The sequence below is a fragment of the Perissodus microlepis genome, chromosome 23, assembly GCF_051167445.1.
Source record: "Perissodus microlepis isolate ML-2025 ecotype Zambia chromosome 23, ASM5116744v1, whole genome shotgun sequence".
In the NCBI taxonomy this organism is placed as follows: Eukaryota; Metazoa; Chordata; class Actinopteri; order Cichliformes; family Cichlidae; genus Perissodus; species Perissodus microlepis.
In genome coordinates this window covers 13,066,105-13,084,288 of record NC_140482.1, presented here as the reverse complement: position 1 = coordinate 13,084,288, position 18,184 = coordinate 13,066,105, and the positions used below count along the sequence as shown (strand labels likewise).

Below are 18,184 nucleotides of genomic sequence, written 5' to 3'. Positions count from 1 at the left end.
AAAGACTGATGATCTTCCAGATGAAGATCATCAGCTGTACTAATAATTTCATAGTGATCTGATCCCTGACTCATGCATTTAGGTGAAATAAATGGAACTCTCTTAGCTTTAATATGTCATAAACTGGTAGGATCATAAAAAAAGAGGAGTAGACTGATTATAGCAATGAAGTAAGTAAACTATACAAACATGTTACGTGTTAATTCTCATACAAATGCCATCACATATCCTGTGCCTTTTCACAAACTAGAGTTCACTTAGAATAGAACTAAGGGTCCCCGAAAAGGTCATTTTCAGTCTGGGTGTCTAGTCCTGAGCAGATCTGACTGACAGCTTCACAGCAACCAGCCTGAAAAAAAAATACGTGATGTTTTAATACATCAAATTGGAAGCACTTAGTAGTTACAGCTGCATCTTGAGGGGATTAACAATTATTTGTGAGACTGACATTTGTGAAGCTGTTTACGGAAACTCCAGGAAGCACACAGCTCACTCACAACCTACCAAATTACTGGTCCCATAGCACACAATGAACTTTTACAGCAACAGACGAAGAGACATGCAGCCTGTACAGAACCTGTTGTTTTCATGCGGGCCGAAGTCACTGAACCAACAAGGTGATTTGCTGCAAGCTGATTTCCTCCTAAACCACGAAGGCATGCTCATTATACGAGTAGGAGCCAAGTTAGAGGCAGAAATGGCACTTTCCAGGGTTGAACAGCAAATTAGGCATTTAATGAAGCAGCCAAGATTATCTATCGTGTTTTCATTCAAAACCTCCTTTCAGGCAGCCTGCTTATCCGTTCTTCCCCTTTACAGAGCAGGAGTGCAAAGCTCTGTGGATCATTCACACCCAGCGCTGATTAATCCTGAAATCCCACAGCCTTTTATGGCAAATATTTGATTCCTGCACTGTTTCAACCCTAATTTTATACTCAGTTACTGTGGAGACACTCACTTTGCTTTAAAACAACAAAATCCAACTGAACCACAAGTTTAAAAGGTCGAATGTTCCCAGCATATTGGTTGAAATGATTAGGGCCAAATCTGTAGTGAACATTTCATCTCTGAGTGATGCAGGTTTGAGGAAATATACTCAGGATGCACAGAAGTATTGACCAAGTATCAGTATTTGATGCGGGTAGAGAGGTATTTACCGATAACAGAGGTTTATGTGTTGCTCCTCATCAATGTTGTGCTTGATAAAGGTCAAAAAAATGATGTGATGACGCGCTGACAGACTTTCTAACAGGTGGATGAACATCTCCATCAGCCCAGACTGTCACAATTTGTGCATCCCTATAAGACGTTATTAAGAGCTAATTATGTATGAGCCCCGTGTTTAATCAGTTCTTCAGCATGTGATGGCCTTAGTGCTAAACTGGGGATTATCACTTAGTTATAAAATAACTGGATAACCTGACTTTTGACATAATCTCTACACAAAGATGTTTTTGTCATTCATTACAATACAAATTAGCGTGCTCAGTTGCTCCCCAACATCAGCACGCAGCTCATTCCTTCTCCCTCGCCGCCCTGCTCCATAGCCACAAGGCCCTCGCAGCACTGCCTCTATTACCACCATGATAAAACATCTCCCTTCGCTGTAATAAGACCCAAGCAGCTCCCAGTTCAAAGTACCGACTTCAGTTCACTTGGAGAGAAGGCAGCTCAATGACGGCTGCAGTCATGAGGCGTGCCGGGACACGAGGGAAGCATGTCGCAGTGGAAGTCTGGCCCCGGTCACAAGCTTGCTGTGTTGTCATCTATGACTGAGCAAATGAGGGCCATTAATTCTGTGGAATTCAATCAACATTCCCAAGTGTCACGAAAGTGAAGCCCAGAGAAAACCACTGAGATGAAAACAGAGCCAGAGAACCAGCAGCAGACACTTACAGACTCCACGAGCATTTCATATTTGGAATCTGAGGATTTCTGACTTCACACTTTTTCAACGTGCACATTTCGCGCTGCTGCAGAGTGGCAGGCTCACTGACACCGACTCCACACCTTATGCTTGATTCACAGCTGGCCTTTACCTGTTGCAGTTTTGTGCCGGTGTTACTAGGCAACCGCAATAAGCTGGTCCTCGGTGGTCAGTCAATAAACTGACTTCTGATGAACGCAATAGCTACAGTCAGATTATCTAGTTGATATGAAGCTCCTGGTTTATAGAATAGGGCTGGGCAATATGCCCTCAAACAAAATCGTGATTAATGGAACATTTTACAGATTGGTGGTATTAGCTTTCGATTCACTTTTGACTGAATTCTATTCAATTCAATTTTATTTATACAACACCAAATCACAACATCAGTTGCCTCAAGGCGCTTTATATTGTAAGGTAGACCCTACAATAATACATACAGAGAAAGGTCCAACAATCATATGACCCCCTATGAGCAAGCACTTCAGCGACAGTGGGAAGGAAAAACTTCCTTTCAACAGGAAGAAACATCCAGCAGAACCAGGCTCAGGGAGGGGCGGGGCCATCTGCCGTGACCAGTTGGGGTGAGAGGAAGAAGACATGATAAAGACATGCTGTGGGAATGAATGAAGTGCCCAATCCTATTTTAAAAGAATTTTTAAAAACTATTTACATCTTGAATTACACAAATTAGCTATTGGCAACTGCTCCCTCCTTTTTAACAGGAAGCAGCCCTTTTAAAAACAATTCTGTTTTCAAAGTGCTTCCCTACATTAATATGCCGATCAAAAAAAAAAGTTTCAATAGGTTATGAAGTAGTAGTGAACTTCTTCGTTTTATCCTGTCAAAGCAAAATAATTCCCATTATGCAGAATGAAAATCAGATGTTCTGCTAATCTTCGGAAACACAAGCCTCACTGATGTGAGACGTTAAATATATCCAGTTTAGGATCCTCTTCAACCCCATTTTGTCTCACACTTTAAAAAAGCTGTTGTAAACGCGAACAGTCACTACAAAAGGCGTTTCTGTTTACACTTCATCTGGTTACCTCTGTATCTGACGTTGCTCCAGGACAATCGTTTAAACTGATCAGTTACCTCTTTGTGATGTCATGGCTTTGTAAGACAAGGGGAAAAAAAGACCACACATATGAGAGGTTTGCCTTCAGGGCTTTCAGTCAGCAAGATAAGCAAGATAAGCTTTTCAAAACATGGTTATCATTGCGAAAGGGACTAATTTGACACAAACCATAAGCTTTCCCCAAAACTCACCGAGTCGTTTAGAGGTTTAAACCTATCTAAGAAATGGAAGGACTCATAAATAACTACAGTATTTTCTTTGGTTTGTTTTCTTCCAGGCGGAATAGTGACAATAAGTCTCAAAATGTCACTATGAATTATTAACTACATTTTAAATATTTTATTATTTCAACCACTGGACATGTGAAAATGCCAGCATACTTTAAAAAAAAATCATTTCACACAGATTCACAATCATTATTGTTGTACTAAAAGCAGTAGAAAAGTAAAAAGAATAAAAAAAATCAGTCCACCTTCACATGAAGGACATAAATTAACATGATTACACAAATCTTATTTTTCTTAGAGAAAGCCCTGTTTCCTCTATGATTCTACTTGAACAGCTCGTGTAACTATTTAAATACTCAGAGTCACTAGAAGCTATTCAGCACATCACATTATACTGCAGCAGTGCATGTAAAGTGGCTGAGCCTCTTGTTTATCAGAACCACCCCAGCAATGTAAGGAATTCTGCAGAGCTCACTGATTTCTAACCAGCTAATGCAATGCCTAGAGTTCGTGGTTATTTTACAGAAGTAATTCTGATGTCAAGCTTAAGAATTAGGTCCAAATATGCTGTATACACAGACGCACTGTCAAGCACACATTTTACATATGACAGACAGACCATTGATAAGCTTTGAGGAAACCAGAGACACTGTTCTAGAGCAGGAAATGAAAAAGAATCCATGTGCACTGTGAATATAAAGTCCTTATGATGATGAGGGTCTTACATAATTTATGGAGAGGAAGCTGTTGTCACAATGTAATGTCGGTCAGGGATCTCACTGCATCACTCAGCTTTTATTTAGACAGATTTCAGAAACTGTGTGAAAACATCAGCCTTTATATGACTGACTGTAATTATATATAAAACTTTTTTATTAAGGCTAACCAAGTGGTTAGTCGTTTAACAAGTACTTCAGCAAGTCTAAGTGCCACAAATCTGTTGTTCTGCTCCGTTTTGTATCATTTATTACAGTTTGCAGTCTTTGGCTCATAGTAATGAGCTTTCTTTTTTTTTTTTTATTACAGCAGCTGATAATTAGATGCTACCCTGTCTAAACTAACATGGCAAAGGATGGCCTGGTGTGTTTCACTGGAAATTAAAGTTTCAGTCAATCACACACTGGCCTGTAGACAGAGCAGGCAGCCACTGATGATGAAAGCAGCTCAACAGAAACCATTACAGGTTATTAATTAGAAGTCACCTAACTTGCACGTGCCACATAAGCACCTGTTTAACTTAATTTAGACTTTTTTTCCCCTCGTGGGGTATTTTAGCAAGTCACACACGAAAGCAAAAGCTACCTAGCCTAAGCCTACACGAGGGAAAGTGATACCATTTAGCTAAACAGAAGTCATGTTTCGGTTTGGTGGAGCTGCTGAGCAAGGTTACCCGCCCAACCTCTACCTGTGACCCGGCACGCAGGCGGACCTATAGTGGCAGGAAACTCCCCGGTTTTACCGTGGCCTCGGACGCCCCCCTCTTGCTCTCCCTAACCTCTGTAGCCCATATTTACGACGAGCTGAATACCCAAAGCGTACTGCAGTGGTCACAGGCGGGCGAACTGGGTGTTTTTTCGGTTTACTGGTTGCTTTTCGAGGCTTGAGGTGTTATTATGTATCCGTCCGCGACAACTCTGCCGCCGCAGGTTACAGTTAACAGCTGAGCTGCGGTGCACCAGCCGGGGTTATGCGGATCCAGCCATCCGTATGAAACATAGTTCACTTTTCTCTCTCTCTCAGTAGCTCTGGGAGTTTGTGTTTGAGAGAGCGACAGTAATAAATATGTATATCTACTCGATCCGAGACGATTAGAAACTCCAAACTGCGGCCAAATATGAACAAATACGGGTAACTTTCCGAGTGTGGATTTGTGCGTGGGTCTGACCGCAGTTTAAGGGTATTGAAATTAAGTTAAAAATATTTCCTTTCATACAGGTAGGAAAAAAGCAAGGGCGTGTTCCCAAGTCTTTCTCTAAAAACACACATTCAGCGGATAACTGCCTTTGTTGTCTGTATGGAAAAACAGGTAGGCACGCTAACACACATTTTTGTAGGCGACAGGAATCAAGACAGGACGTTATAGGCTATAAGACTGAGCTTCACACACTGCTGAGCCCGCACACTAACATCTGCAGAACACACATGGCCGACACAATCTCAGGTGTAATTAAATCATAACTCACCCTTTATCGCTGGGGATATCATTCCCGTGGTTGATAATTTATCCAGAGGTTATAAAATAGTTTGCCACACAGCACACGGCAAGCTACAGTAGGAAGCAGCCCTTGGTAACCGTAGGAATCACCCTGGCAGTCAGGAATTTCACAGGGGGCAGTGCTTCTCGGCGTGAGGGGGTGCAGTGCGGATACATGGCGCTAGGGGGGTGTCTTTGCCCCCAGTTTGCCACTGCAAAGATCACAGAAACACCGAATTAAAGTGAACCTGCTGCATAAGCTGTTTAATAATATATAAGATATGAAGGACCAGAAGAGTCGAAATAAAGCATTCCGTCATTAGATAATGAACTGTGCAATAAAAAATGCCTTAGTAAATTCCTGGATAAGTAATGAAATGTTTCACCCACTGAAAACTGCGGTGTCCAGAGGGACTTAATGTTTTTAGGCAAAAGAAAAAGTGTTGTTAGCTGTTGAAATGGTCAGTAAAGCTGATGAAAACAGAAGGTTCTTGGAATATATGTGAAAATGACAACTTTCACACATATTAGTTACATAACTGATGACAGATCATCCTCCTGAAATTCTTGTTTCCATTTTCTATTATTCTGTTTGGGATTAATTGGAAGTATAAAAACTAAGCATCACTTTACAGTGAATAATGAATCATTTTTAAAATGTGTAGTCATATTGGATTTTACAGCACAATGGATTAAAATCACTATTGTTTAACAAAGTGTCAAACACTTTATTGAGCATAAAGTGTAGAAAAGACTAAATGTAATGGGAACACATTATGTCAAAAACTTAAAAATTATCATTTACTCGTAGTCTTTGTTGCAGACTTTGTGTTGCCTTTTCCCATTTCTTGCTTTGGTCAACCACTGCTGTAGAAAGGAACCGATTTCTGGCTGATCTTGACGAGTGGTTCTTGCTGTTTTTCTCTTTCTCTGGAGTTGTTTCACAGAGTTGCTAAACACTGAGGTTTGTCTCCTTGTCAGGATTATAGTGCTGTGTGATACTGTGAATTTCAATATCCATCCAGTACCAAGTAAATACAGAGCAAGTATTGCCAATGCTGATAATGGTACTTTTACCTTAAAAAATACTTAATCATAAATAGCTAATACAACAAGACACACCTTTTCAGCTGTTCGTCAATAATTGGAGATAGTTCTGCCCACTTCTACAGGATTAAGCCATCACAGGATTAAGCTTGTAGGTAAGCCAAAGTGGTATAAAAGAGATCTAAGGAAATACTCAAATACATCCTTCCAGAGCTGCTGATGAATTCTAAAAAAGAAACCGTTTCTCACAGAGACTTACAGTCCTGGTTGTTGCCAGACACAAAAACAAAAGAGAGACTTATAGCAAAATGGACCCTTAAAGAATATCTCATTCTTCAAAAAAACATATACTTTTCCACAAACAGTTGGACACAGAATGCAGTACTTTGAAAAGTGATTTGAGTGGCACAATGGTGCAGTGGTTAGCTCTGTCAGCTCACAGCATGTGGGTCCTATATTCAAATTCACCGGCCCTGCGGGATCTCTATGGATTCTCTCCAGGTACTCCAGCTTCTCCCCACAGTGCAAACACATGCATGTTAGGTTAACTGCTCATTCTATATTAGCCATAGATGCAAAGGTGGGAATAGCTGTCCATCTCAGTGGGTTAAACATGTGACAGACTGGAATCTTGTCCAGCCACCTCTTGTGCTATGACATCTGGGAGAGTCTCCAGCTATCTTGGAATCCTGCATCGGATAAAAAGAAGAAAATGGATGTCAAGTTGAAAATTGTACAAAGTTTAGACTGAGAAAATGTATTCAGATCTTTTCACCTTTTTAATGATAGAAACAGTTATAATGTGAGAGGAAAATAGAAGAGAGCAGGTGGAAGGCAACAAACGGTCCAGAGCAGATTCAGTCACCAGTCGCTGCATGAACCTTGTGGCGTATGGGTCGTCTCCTTAACCTGGTGAGATAAACAAAACCCTGGTAAGGCAGTCTAAGATGATCTGAGCTTTGTCACATGGAGCATTTTACTGCTGGTAGCACCCATCAAAAGATAGGTACAGTGTGGTCATAAAGCGATCAGCAACAATACCCAGGAAGTCTCTGGCATTTAAACAACACTCAGTAATAAGGGGCCCAAAGTGTGCCAAAAAATTATGCCCCAAACTGTTACATCACCAGCTTCAGTCTGGACCGTTGATATTAGGCAGGTTGCATCTATGCTTTCATGTTCAGCTTTCAGATTTTGACCCTACCGTCCAGATGTTGCAGTAAAAATCGAGATTCATCAGACCAGGCAACATTTCTAAAAATTGTTTACTGTTCCATTTAGAAGAGACTTTTCAAATATTAGCTGACAGGAGGTGCAGCAGCACGGTCTTTTGCTGCTGTAACCCATCTGCTTTGGTTTGACACCTTGTGTGTTCATAGATGCTCTTTTTCACTTTCTTGCTTGGTTGTAACAAGTGCTTATTTGAGCTACTTTTGTCTTCTTTATCAGCATGAAGTAATCTGGCCATTGTCGCATCTCCTGCATCAGTAAGGTATTCTCATCCACTCACGGGAGACTTTATTTTTTTCAGACCAGTCTCTTTAAACCCTAGAGATGATTGTGTGGGAAATCCCAAGTGATTAGTACATTCTGAAATACTCAGACTAGCTTATCTGAAGCCTATAAACATGGCAGACTCAAAGTGACTTAAATCACCTTTCTTCTCCAATCCATTGCTCGATTATACCTTTAGCAGGCTGTCTTGACATGTCTACACACCTAAATGCATTGAGCTGCTATGTGATTTGTTGATTAGCTGTTTGGCTTTTAAAAATAGTTGAAAAGTTGTACTTTAACTGTGAGTGTAGGATTTTAGCTGTTCAGTAGTCCTTGCCTTGGTCTTTGTATGCAGAGATTTCTCTCATTTAAAACAAAACATCTTAAAAATAATAGTGCTGCTTATTGAATACACAAATACTGTGCAAATAATAATGAGAAACTAATTTAGAACATTTGTAAGGAAAATAATTTTAAATGACTTAACTATTTGTACAGTTAGTCCATCCATCCATCCATGGTGGTAGTAATAGAGAGAGAACCTCTACACTGTGACAGTGTTTAGTGACAGTGGGGAGCAAGAACTTACTTTAAACAGGAAGAGACCTGGCAGTTTTTCATAGTGCTGAACTTCTGATCTCTGTTTCTTCATATGCAACAATATTACAAATGAATCGCTTATTTGCGCAATTTGTTTTTTGTTGTTTTTTTGTTGTTGTTTTTTTTACCGGGTACATTTGTTTTTGAATTCATTTTTAATATTTTACTGTATATCTCAACTTTTGTAAGACATGTTAAGCATAGGGCTATATTTGAAAATGCAAATACAATAATAAAACCCTTACAATTTGTTGTTGTTTTGTTTGTTTTGGGGGTTTTCTGTGCTTTTGTAGATTGAATATAATATCCTTCTTTAATCTGGATTTTTAAGTGAAAATTGCAGGCATTTATATCAAAATAGCACGACATTAAGAAAGATTTAAAATTAGATATTTTAATGTAAAACTGCATGAACTAAATGGGCAGAATATGAAAATCTAGCACAGTTCTAAAAAGATATTTTTCCTGTGATTTATTGATATATTAAATGTATTTGTTTATTTACAAAAGCACCAATCTCTTTTCTCCCCTCCCACTTACACAGAGAGGCAATGTTTTTGTCACAGCTCATGATGCTGAAAAAGGTAAACAGTCGTCAATGATGTCAGTCACTCACTCAGAGCAAAAACACAAAGCAGTGGAGCGATAGCAATCTGGCTTGGACACAGTTAGTGAAACAAACACAATGAAGTCAGTGAGGCCTTGGGTAAGCCTCTGAAAAGAGAATGTAAACAAGCACTCCAGATAACTACTCTTCTTTTGATAAAGGCAGACACGAATGTTATGATGCTATAGTCAGTGTCGCCTGAGCATTTGGCTGTTCAGTTTTAGAGATAATCACACTTCTGTGGATTAACAGTTCAGCAGCGGTGGAAGAAGTATTTAGATGATTAACCTTACTAAAAGTAGCAATATAAAGTATTAAAGAAAAATAAGTTATTGTGCATTAAGATATTTCCTGTTAGCTGGTTTTTCTAAGACAAACAATACATCCACTCATCCATGGTGAGAGACCAGATAATGGGTTTCAGAAAAACCCCTGTGATGAAGAAACAATCGAGGGACACGGGTGATGGACCGAGGCTGGAAATTGCGTTAAAGCAATACATGGGTCGGTCTGTGGGCCCACCACTTGCAGGACGGACTTTAGTGGTTCAGTGCCTTCACGTTGTGAGTTTTCAGTGGTGGACAAGAGGACTGCTTCTCTGCACTGTTAGGATGCCTGGGTCGTTGACCCAGGGTTTTTGAGTTTATTATATTATTTATAATTTCTAGTCTTTGGTTTCTTTGAGTTCTGTTTTATGGTTTATGTCTCTGTCTTCTCTAGTTGCTCTGTCTCCCCTGTCAGCTGTATTCCCTTGTCTAGTTCGCGTCTCTGTGTATCCTTAGTTGCTATATCCCCGTGTCCAGTCAGTGTCTGTGTCTGCCCTGGTCCCACGTCTCTGTTCCCTCTGTAGTGCCTGCATGTGAGTCTGTGTCTTTTGTTCAGTCTGTGTTTTGTGTTTCCTGTTTTACTTTGAAGGTCTCTGTCTCATCTCAGTGTGTTCAGTTTACGCTTCCTTGTCTCGTCAGTTCTGATTTGCCCCAGCTGTGTTTCCCTCCTGTTACCCATTCCCTGATTGCTCCCTCTGTGTATTTAAGCCCTGTGTTTCTTTGTGTCTGGGTCGTGATCTACCGTTTACCTAGCTGTGTGTTCTGTCAGTCCTCCGGTTTAAGTTTATTTTGATTTTTTCCAGTTATGTTATATTTTGAGTTTTACATTAAAGCTGTTTTGAGTTCACGACTGTCTCCGGAGTCTGCACCTTGGGTCCTATTCCTGTCTGCACACAGCCACACATAACATGCACCTTCAGATCATTTGCACTTATGTACTGCTCAGTGTACCCAGTCTTCTTGGAATCCATGGATGTGGTGCTTGAAGGTACCCAAGCTGGGCTCCATTGTCCCCTCCGGGGGACTTTTTATGTGGACATCTGTGTTAACCACTGTTTACCCATAACACACACCATATGTGAGAATAGGGGGGTCCACAAGTGCACCTGGCACCAGGCTGCCCTAGGTCGCAGGTCGATCATTAATTTTTTTAATTGTATCATCAGACCTACCGCTATATAGTACATGTGTATGTTTCATTAGATCTGTGGCTACATGTTTGAACAAGAAGGGAGTAGAGCTGTCAACTGATCATCACCTGATAGTGAGCTGAATTTGGTGGTGGGGGAGGATGCTGGATGGACCTGATGTAGTGTAGGGTAATGACGGTGCATTAGCAGCATCTGACAGAGGTCCCAGTCTGTGAGATCTTCAAATCCAACTTCAACAGCATTACAAAGGAGGCTGTAGACACTGAGTCCGTGTAGACCATGTTGCACAGCCCTATTGTCGAAGCTGCAATATAGAGTTGTGGCCCCAAGGTGGTTGGTGTTTGTTATGGTGGTAACTTACCGACCAGATGTCAGAGGTGAAGGCAGCTGGAAAAAAGAGTCTTATCAAGCTTGGCTGGCTTGTGGGATTTTGGAGGCAGCTGACAAATACGAAGATGCCGAGTAAAGCAATGTGGTCCTAGCAGTAGCTAAAGCAAAACCTCAGGTGTTGATTACTCGGTTAGGCCATGGAGCAAGATTTTCAGTCAGCCTTGAGGCAATTCTGGCAAACCATCAGGAGACTCAGGAAGGAAGGAGACCTGGCTTGCTGCTATGCTATATGCAATGGGGATTGATTACCTCAACTGAGGATATAGTCAGGTGGTGCAAAGAATAGTTTGACAATCCCTATTGACACACCTGGAAGCAGAGTGTGGGGGAGAGGGGGAGGAGGAGAGAAAGGTGAGTCCTCTAAGACTCTGGATATTGTAGGGCTGTCTTGGTTGACACACCTCTGCAGCATCTTGTGGAAGTCAGGGACAGAGCCTTGGGATGACCGGAGTGATGGTCCCCCTTTTTAAGAAGGAGGACTGGAGGGTGTGCTGATTCACACTCCTCGGCCACTGTGTGAAGGGTATGCCAGGGTGCTGGAGAGGATTGGATTTGTTAGTCAAACCACTGATTTAAGAAGAGCAATGCAGTTTCTGTCCTGGTACAGCTTGTGTGAAGGTGTGTGGGAGGTAGCCCAACCAGCCAAATTGTGTATTCTGGACTTGAAGAAAGCATTCTTGGAGAATCCTGTGGGGGTTCTTTGGGAATGCAGGGTGAGTGGCCAATTGCTATGGGTCATTCGGTTCATGTATAGCCTTAGTGAGAGCTTGGTTCGCATTGCTGGTAGTATAAGGATGTCAACGCAATGGTATACCTGCTGGTCTGTGGCTTTTTGTCAGCCTCAGGGACGATGGTATAGTTTTTGTGCAGTCATTTCCCTCATTGCTGGGTTTCAAAAATGTTGGTTTTGACTTTCAAGAAAGAGATGTTCTTGTGACTCATCAAGTGATGCCACTGACTAGCCAATCATTCAGTCTGTTGACATCATATTTTCAGATCGCCCTGGATCGCTTGGAACCCTGGCCGAGTAGGCGCTAAAAACATACCTGATACAAGGAACCACCACCTAATGGAAAATCCTACGAACTCAGCTGTGCTGAGCCAACTCGACTAGGTAGTAGTGGAAAAGGGCTGAAAGTGTGATACAGTGGTCCTCACTGTAAAGGGTGGATTGCTCACTCCGGGTCAAGCACAAGTTGCTGAAATAAGTGTAAGAGTTTAAGTGTCTTTGGGTCTTGTTCATGGGAAAGTGAAGTGGGAGACTGAAAGACAGACTGGGTGGCGTCTGCAGTGATGGGTCTGTACTGATCTATTATGGTGAAGAGAGAGCTGAGTGTCAAAGCAAAGCGTTCGATTTACCGGTCAATCTACATTCCCACCCTCACCTATGGCCACAAGCTCATTGTAGAGACCATAAGAACAAGACTGCTGAAACAATCAGTGGAAATTTGCTTCCTCTGAAGATTGGCTGGACTCTCCCTAAGAGATAAAGTAAGGAGCTTGATGAGGAGAGACCCAAAGTAGAACACATCTACTTAGACTTTCCCCTGCAGCTTCTATATATAGCAGTCTAACCTTGATAAACAATTTAAATAAAGGCTACAGAACATCAGTGATAAATATATATCCCCACCAATTGATTTCACATTTCTCTGTTGTTGTTGTTGTCTTCTCCATCTATTGTGTCATAAGACAAAGAGGGCTCGAGCCAGTTCATTCAGTCTCCAAACACACAGTGCTCAATCCACAAGGCAACAGATGCCTCCAGCAGTTGCACAGCTGTATATGAATCAATATTTTGTCCTGCTTTGAAATGCAATGCACACACACACACACACACGCAGCACTCTTTTAGATATATCTCATCCCCTCCAGAACACAATGGAGGTCATGACTGGGACACGACCCCGGAGCTTCCCTCTTTTCTCCCCCCTTTGGAGAACCAAATAAACACCAGTCTTGTGTCAAGCCTGGGGGGAGGGAAGACATGGGTGAATGTTAGATTCTCCGTCACTTTATATGAAAGCTAAAAGAAAACATGTGTGATTTTAAAAAATCAGCAGTGAAAATGTTTTCACAGTTTTCACAACTTTTCACAATTTAGCTGCTTTATTTTTGAATAATCCAGTTCACGTGCAGCAGCAGTTTCCAGGCATCGTAGTTTAAGATTCGTGCGCCACCAAGTGGTAATCTGCCACAATTACACTCCCCAAATGACTGACCAGTGTATATCAAGCAGCTGGCAGACATATATATAATAATTTCTATTATTGCAGTAACGAATGCCATAAAATTGAAGAAACGTGCACATTATTTTTGCGATAACGTGTTATTTTGTTTGTAATTCGCCATTATTTTACTCCTCGGTTAAAAGTGAAAAGTTGTGATTTTAACTTAGAATTAATAAGGCGCAACGTTTCAATGTAATTACAGGACACTCAAGTTAACACACGGCCCCTCCGCCCCGACGTGAGTGATAGTGAAAGCACGAGGAGTCCTCATTGGCACGCGCGTCGTGTGACGGCAAGCAGCAGGAGCAGCAGCAGCAGCGCGTGCTGTCACTTTTCACGTTTATTCAAAGCGGGAAGCGCGCGCAGATGGCCCCTATTGAGAAAACGAGGCGCCCACCTCCCCACCCATCCCACCCCCCGAGATCAATTCAATTTGGTGTTGGGAAGATGGATGGATCCCTCCCCAAAGACACGGAGTTTATGAGTTTAGAGGGGCTTTTTTTGGTAAATAGGGGAGAAAAATGAAAGCGCGTAAAAATGAAGACGAAGTGGGAAGAGATGCCGTTTATGAGACCACACGCATGCATGCAGAGAAAGAGAGAAAGAGATGAATGCCAGAGTTTCCAGAGAAACACCGCTTCGCAGTCAGCCAGATGAGATTCCATGTTCGGGGCCTGTTTCATTCAGTGTATGTGACAAATTAACTTTAAGTTCAAGGCTTCCTCTGAGATATATATGTCATAAAAATATTTTTGGCGCATTCACAATTCAAACTTTATTTGTGTATCATCTCTCATGAAGGTTGGTGTATTTCTGATCTGCTTCACAGACTGGGAAACAGATAATCAGACAGAACATGACGTAATTAACATAATAATAACAACAAACAGCCTTAAAACAATTTTTTAAAAAAGATTAAAGATTAAGATTAAACAAGATTAAACGATTCAGTTATATTAAGAATAGCTTGTAAGTACAATATAAGATGCCTGTAAAAGAATTCAAAAACAAAGTTGGATCAAATATTAGAAATATTTAAAAAGTACTAAAAAGTAAAACATAAATACAATAAAATGACCAGTCAGATATCAATAAGTTATAATCATCAAATAAGAAGGTGTGATGCTGAAACATTAAAAGATTTAAGGCCAAATAATTAAACAGAATAAAACTACAGGTCAGATGAGCAGATATAAATAAAATAAAATGAAGTTATTTCAATAAAGATCAACTGAATCAAAAGCCAGACATAAGAGTACAGTTTTAAGACTTACAGACTTACATTTCCAGCTGCTTTCAGGTCCACTGACTGTAGCTGTTCAGGTCATAAAGGGTGAAAATCTTTTTTTCCTGCGCTTTGGAACTGCTCTATACTAGAGGTAGGTCATGAACTTCTTTAAAAACAAGCTTTCCAAACAAGCAATACTTTTTAGATAGGCTATATACACTTACAATACATGCTAGATGTAAACGCATGCATTAGTTTCTTTGAGGCACTCAGAGAGACAAAAGGATGAACATAGCACTATTTTTAAGGTGATGAAGTGTAGATTTACTGGAAAGTCCACATGAGCCCTTAAATGAAGTCACTTTGTTATTTTAGAGGTTGTCAAGAATTCTCTACGATAAAGATAAACAAATAACAATTTAAATGTGTTGCTTTCAGCCCAATGCTTAAAATGATTATATGATCAGCTGTATCAGATTCTAAAATAAGATCAAGTACTGATTGTTAACATCAAAAACAAATGAGCAATGTTATATATATTCATATTATCTATGGTTTAATATTGTTTATATAGTAATGGTTAAATAAACTTTAATACTAATAACATACAATTTTATATATGTAGTGAGAATCAAACGAGACAAAATCGTTAAATTTGATATAAAATAACACAAATAAAGTTGATTAAGACAAAATCCAAAAAGACAAAAAGCTGGATTACCAACAGACAAAATGAGCAGCTACAGGGCACTAAAAACCTAAAACCTAAAACCTAAAAGTTAGGTTGCAGGAATAAAGTTCATTTTATTTTTTTTAACAAGTGTAAGTTTAATATCCATCACAGCAATATCAACTGAAATGATGTTGTCCAAAGGGCCCTACCTTTCTAAATGTACCTAATTCATAGAGATGCGTTGCCAGTTTTTGCCTCCCAGCATGTTGAGCGGCCTTGCAAATAATTCAAGGAGAAGAGCACCACTGAATGCCAAAATTGCCCTTGAACATTAGTTAAAAAAAAAAAAAAAATCAAACACAAATGAAAAAACATGACCAGGTTCTATGTCTCATGTGAATATTTAATATATTTCTGTGTGTTTCATAATGCCAAATCTAATATCTTTTGTGTTTTTGCGCTGCAAAATGAACAGTTGTGTCTATAACTTCTGTTCCTTGAAGGAGAGCCATGAAGTACAACAGAGAACAAAACCTTTTTTTTAGATTAATTTTATTTTCACTGTGGAGTCTGGGATCATATTTTTATACACCGAACAGTGGTGTGGCAGAGTAACTAGAAATTAGTAACTAATATTAGCTACTCTGTTCTGCAACAACCTGAGGGCTTGAGTTCAAAACAGGGCCACAAGGAGCAAAAATGTATTTCACACTAAAATATAATAACAGGATTAAAGTAGAGATCATTCTTCCTTAATGTCTTTAGGATTTGCTAATTAGAAATCTACATCTTGGCTCTGTCCGTGTGCCCTCTGAGACTTAAAAAAGGGACAGCAGGATGTTGAATAAACTCCCCTCCTCACTCACAGTGACTCACATCCAATGAGGCGTCCGCAACAAAGGTCCAACAATTGGATTTAAACGATCTTAACCAAATAGAAACCCAATGAATATCACCATTTTAACTCGCCAGACTGGGCCGTATGCCGGGGCCTAATGCATGCACGCACACCTTATGACAGACCCTGTGGTACAGATGGTCCGAGCGTGAGCCTGAATGAGAGGGGGAACATCCACGGTTGCTGACGCATTGTGGGGGGACGTCTTCTTCAATACAGCACTTAATGAGAACAGACTGACTCTTTCTCCCTCCCCTTCGCCTTCTTCCATCCATTCTATTCCTTCCCTCCTCCTCCTCTCCGATTCTCCACTTCTCCTCTCCTTTGCCCATTTCCATCTGTTTGGAGACAAAGGACCACGAGCCAGCTCGAGCCCCGGGACCCTGCTGGTGAAGTAGGCAGGGATAATACGGTCCATCCCGGGGGCTGCATTTCAACACATGGACCAGGCTTTGTACTTCTGCAGCACGAGCACCCTTCATACTGCACACACACACATACACACACAGGCAGGGATGTGCACACTCCACGCACTCTCCCAAAAGCACACTGCAATGATAGAGGGAAGCAAGAAGGAAAGGTGGGGAAGGGGCGGGTGTGGGTGGGGAAGGAGTTGCAGTATTGATGGGGGAGTTCTCGCCTTGAACATGAACACTTCCATAATACCCGGTGACGTGGAGAATAAAAGCGAGGGAGAAAAAATGAGGCAGCACAAAAAGCCCCAAATGTTGTTCCTTGTACTGTGAACATATGGCTGTTTGTTGTCATACTCTTTCTCCCTGTCCAATTTACACAGAGCTAGTGAGCTCTCAGAATTAAATGTGTGTGTGTGTGCTTCTCCTGGATTTGAGTAGCTCTATACCTGAATGATGATGAGGAGAAGGATGTCCAAATGCTGCTAATGGCCCCTGTATAATCCCCTGCCGTCTGCACACACCTCCTGACATATGGTCACTCCTCGGCCTCTGCCATTACATAAGCCACACGGTGCAAAGAGAGTGGGGGGATGTGGTGAAACGTGGTACTTTCTCTCACTCTCTCTCTCTCTCTCTCACACACACACACACACACACACACACACACACACACACACACACACACACACACACACAGACACAAGCACCGGCCACACTGTCAGCCAGGCTGTTCAGTGCCCTCAGCAGTTTGGGCTTCGCCTGTCACTTTTCTCTCCCCTGCCCCTTCTGGGGGTTTGTAAAGAATAAATTGAAGAGGACTGATGCTATGGAAGCTTTTGGGATGAAGAGCACAAATGGCCTTGTAGTGCTTCGTGGCAATGTACAGATGGACTCCTCCATTCAATAAGCTTGAGCAGAAGTCTGTCTCCACGCCATGCCAGAATCACAGAGCTTGTTTTGTGTTTCTGAAGAGGACAATCTGTTGATGCAACATATTGGTGTTCTTTTCTTTCTTTCTTTCCTTTTTTTTTTAAATGAAAGCGTTGATAGACTCTGAAATACTGGGCCAGTCAGATTTGGATAATGTAAAACAAATAATCTCGTGGAAATCAAAATGAAATGTCGACAGTAATAAGAGCTGAGTGTAGCAGACCGCGTCCTTTCAACATGTGATAGGTGTGGTGTTCTTGTCCTCAGTGACGTGTTTTAACAGTTGTTGTGACTTCAGGTAAAATGGGAAGCAAGTTTAGGCATGAACTCATGAGGTTTAAAAATGTTTAGCAAGAGCCTTAGCAAAAAAGTTTACACACATATCCCAGGGTGTACAGGGAGCAGAGAGTGGGAACGAGTCAACAGGGACGTGGAGTAAAGAATCAGATTTTCTGGTGTTTTTGGTCAGAGGCTGAGCTGAACACAAGTTTAGGCTATATGTTAACACACTCCCACACACACAGCAGCAGTGCCTGTTGCTATCAAACTTGGTACAATGGTGAATAAACCTGCCAAGTGGATCGTATGTACACTTAGTGCATAAAAGGTGCAGCGTCTTGGTTTATGCTAGCCTAACATTAGATTTAGATAAAATTAAAGTTGCTCGAAAAATAAGAAACGGTTCCTTCTAGAGATATTAACTCATTGTTGCCTTTAGCTACTTAAAAGACTTAAACCTGCTATCCAAGGTAAAAGTCTTT

At 41.0% G+C, this 18,184-nt stretch overlaps 1 protein-coding gene across 2 annotated transcripts in view; it reads right to left on the bottom strand.

Moving 5' to 3' along the window:
* LOC146361011 (vang-like protein 1) overlaps positions 1-5,582 on the bottom strand; it is a 66,841-nt gene extending 61,259 nt beyond the window's left edge. For both annotated transcript variants that reach the window (XM_084920825.1, XM_084920826.1), the window contains exon 1: positions 5,419-5,582. The gene's annotated coding sequence lies outside the window, so the exon portion shown is untranslated. The remainder of the gene's footprint in view (positions 1-5,418) is intronic.
* Positions 5,583-18,184: the final 12,602 nt, after the last annotated feature.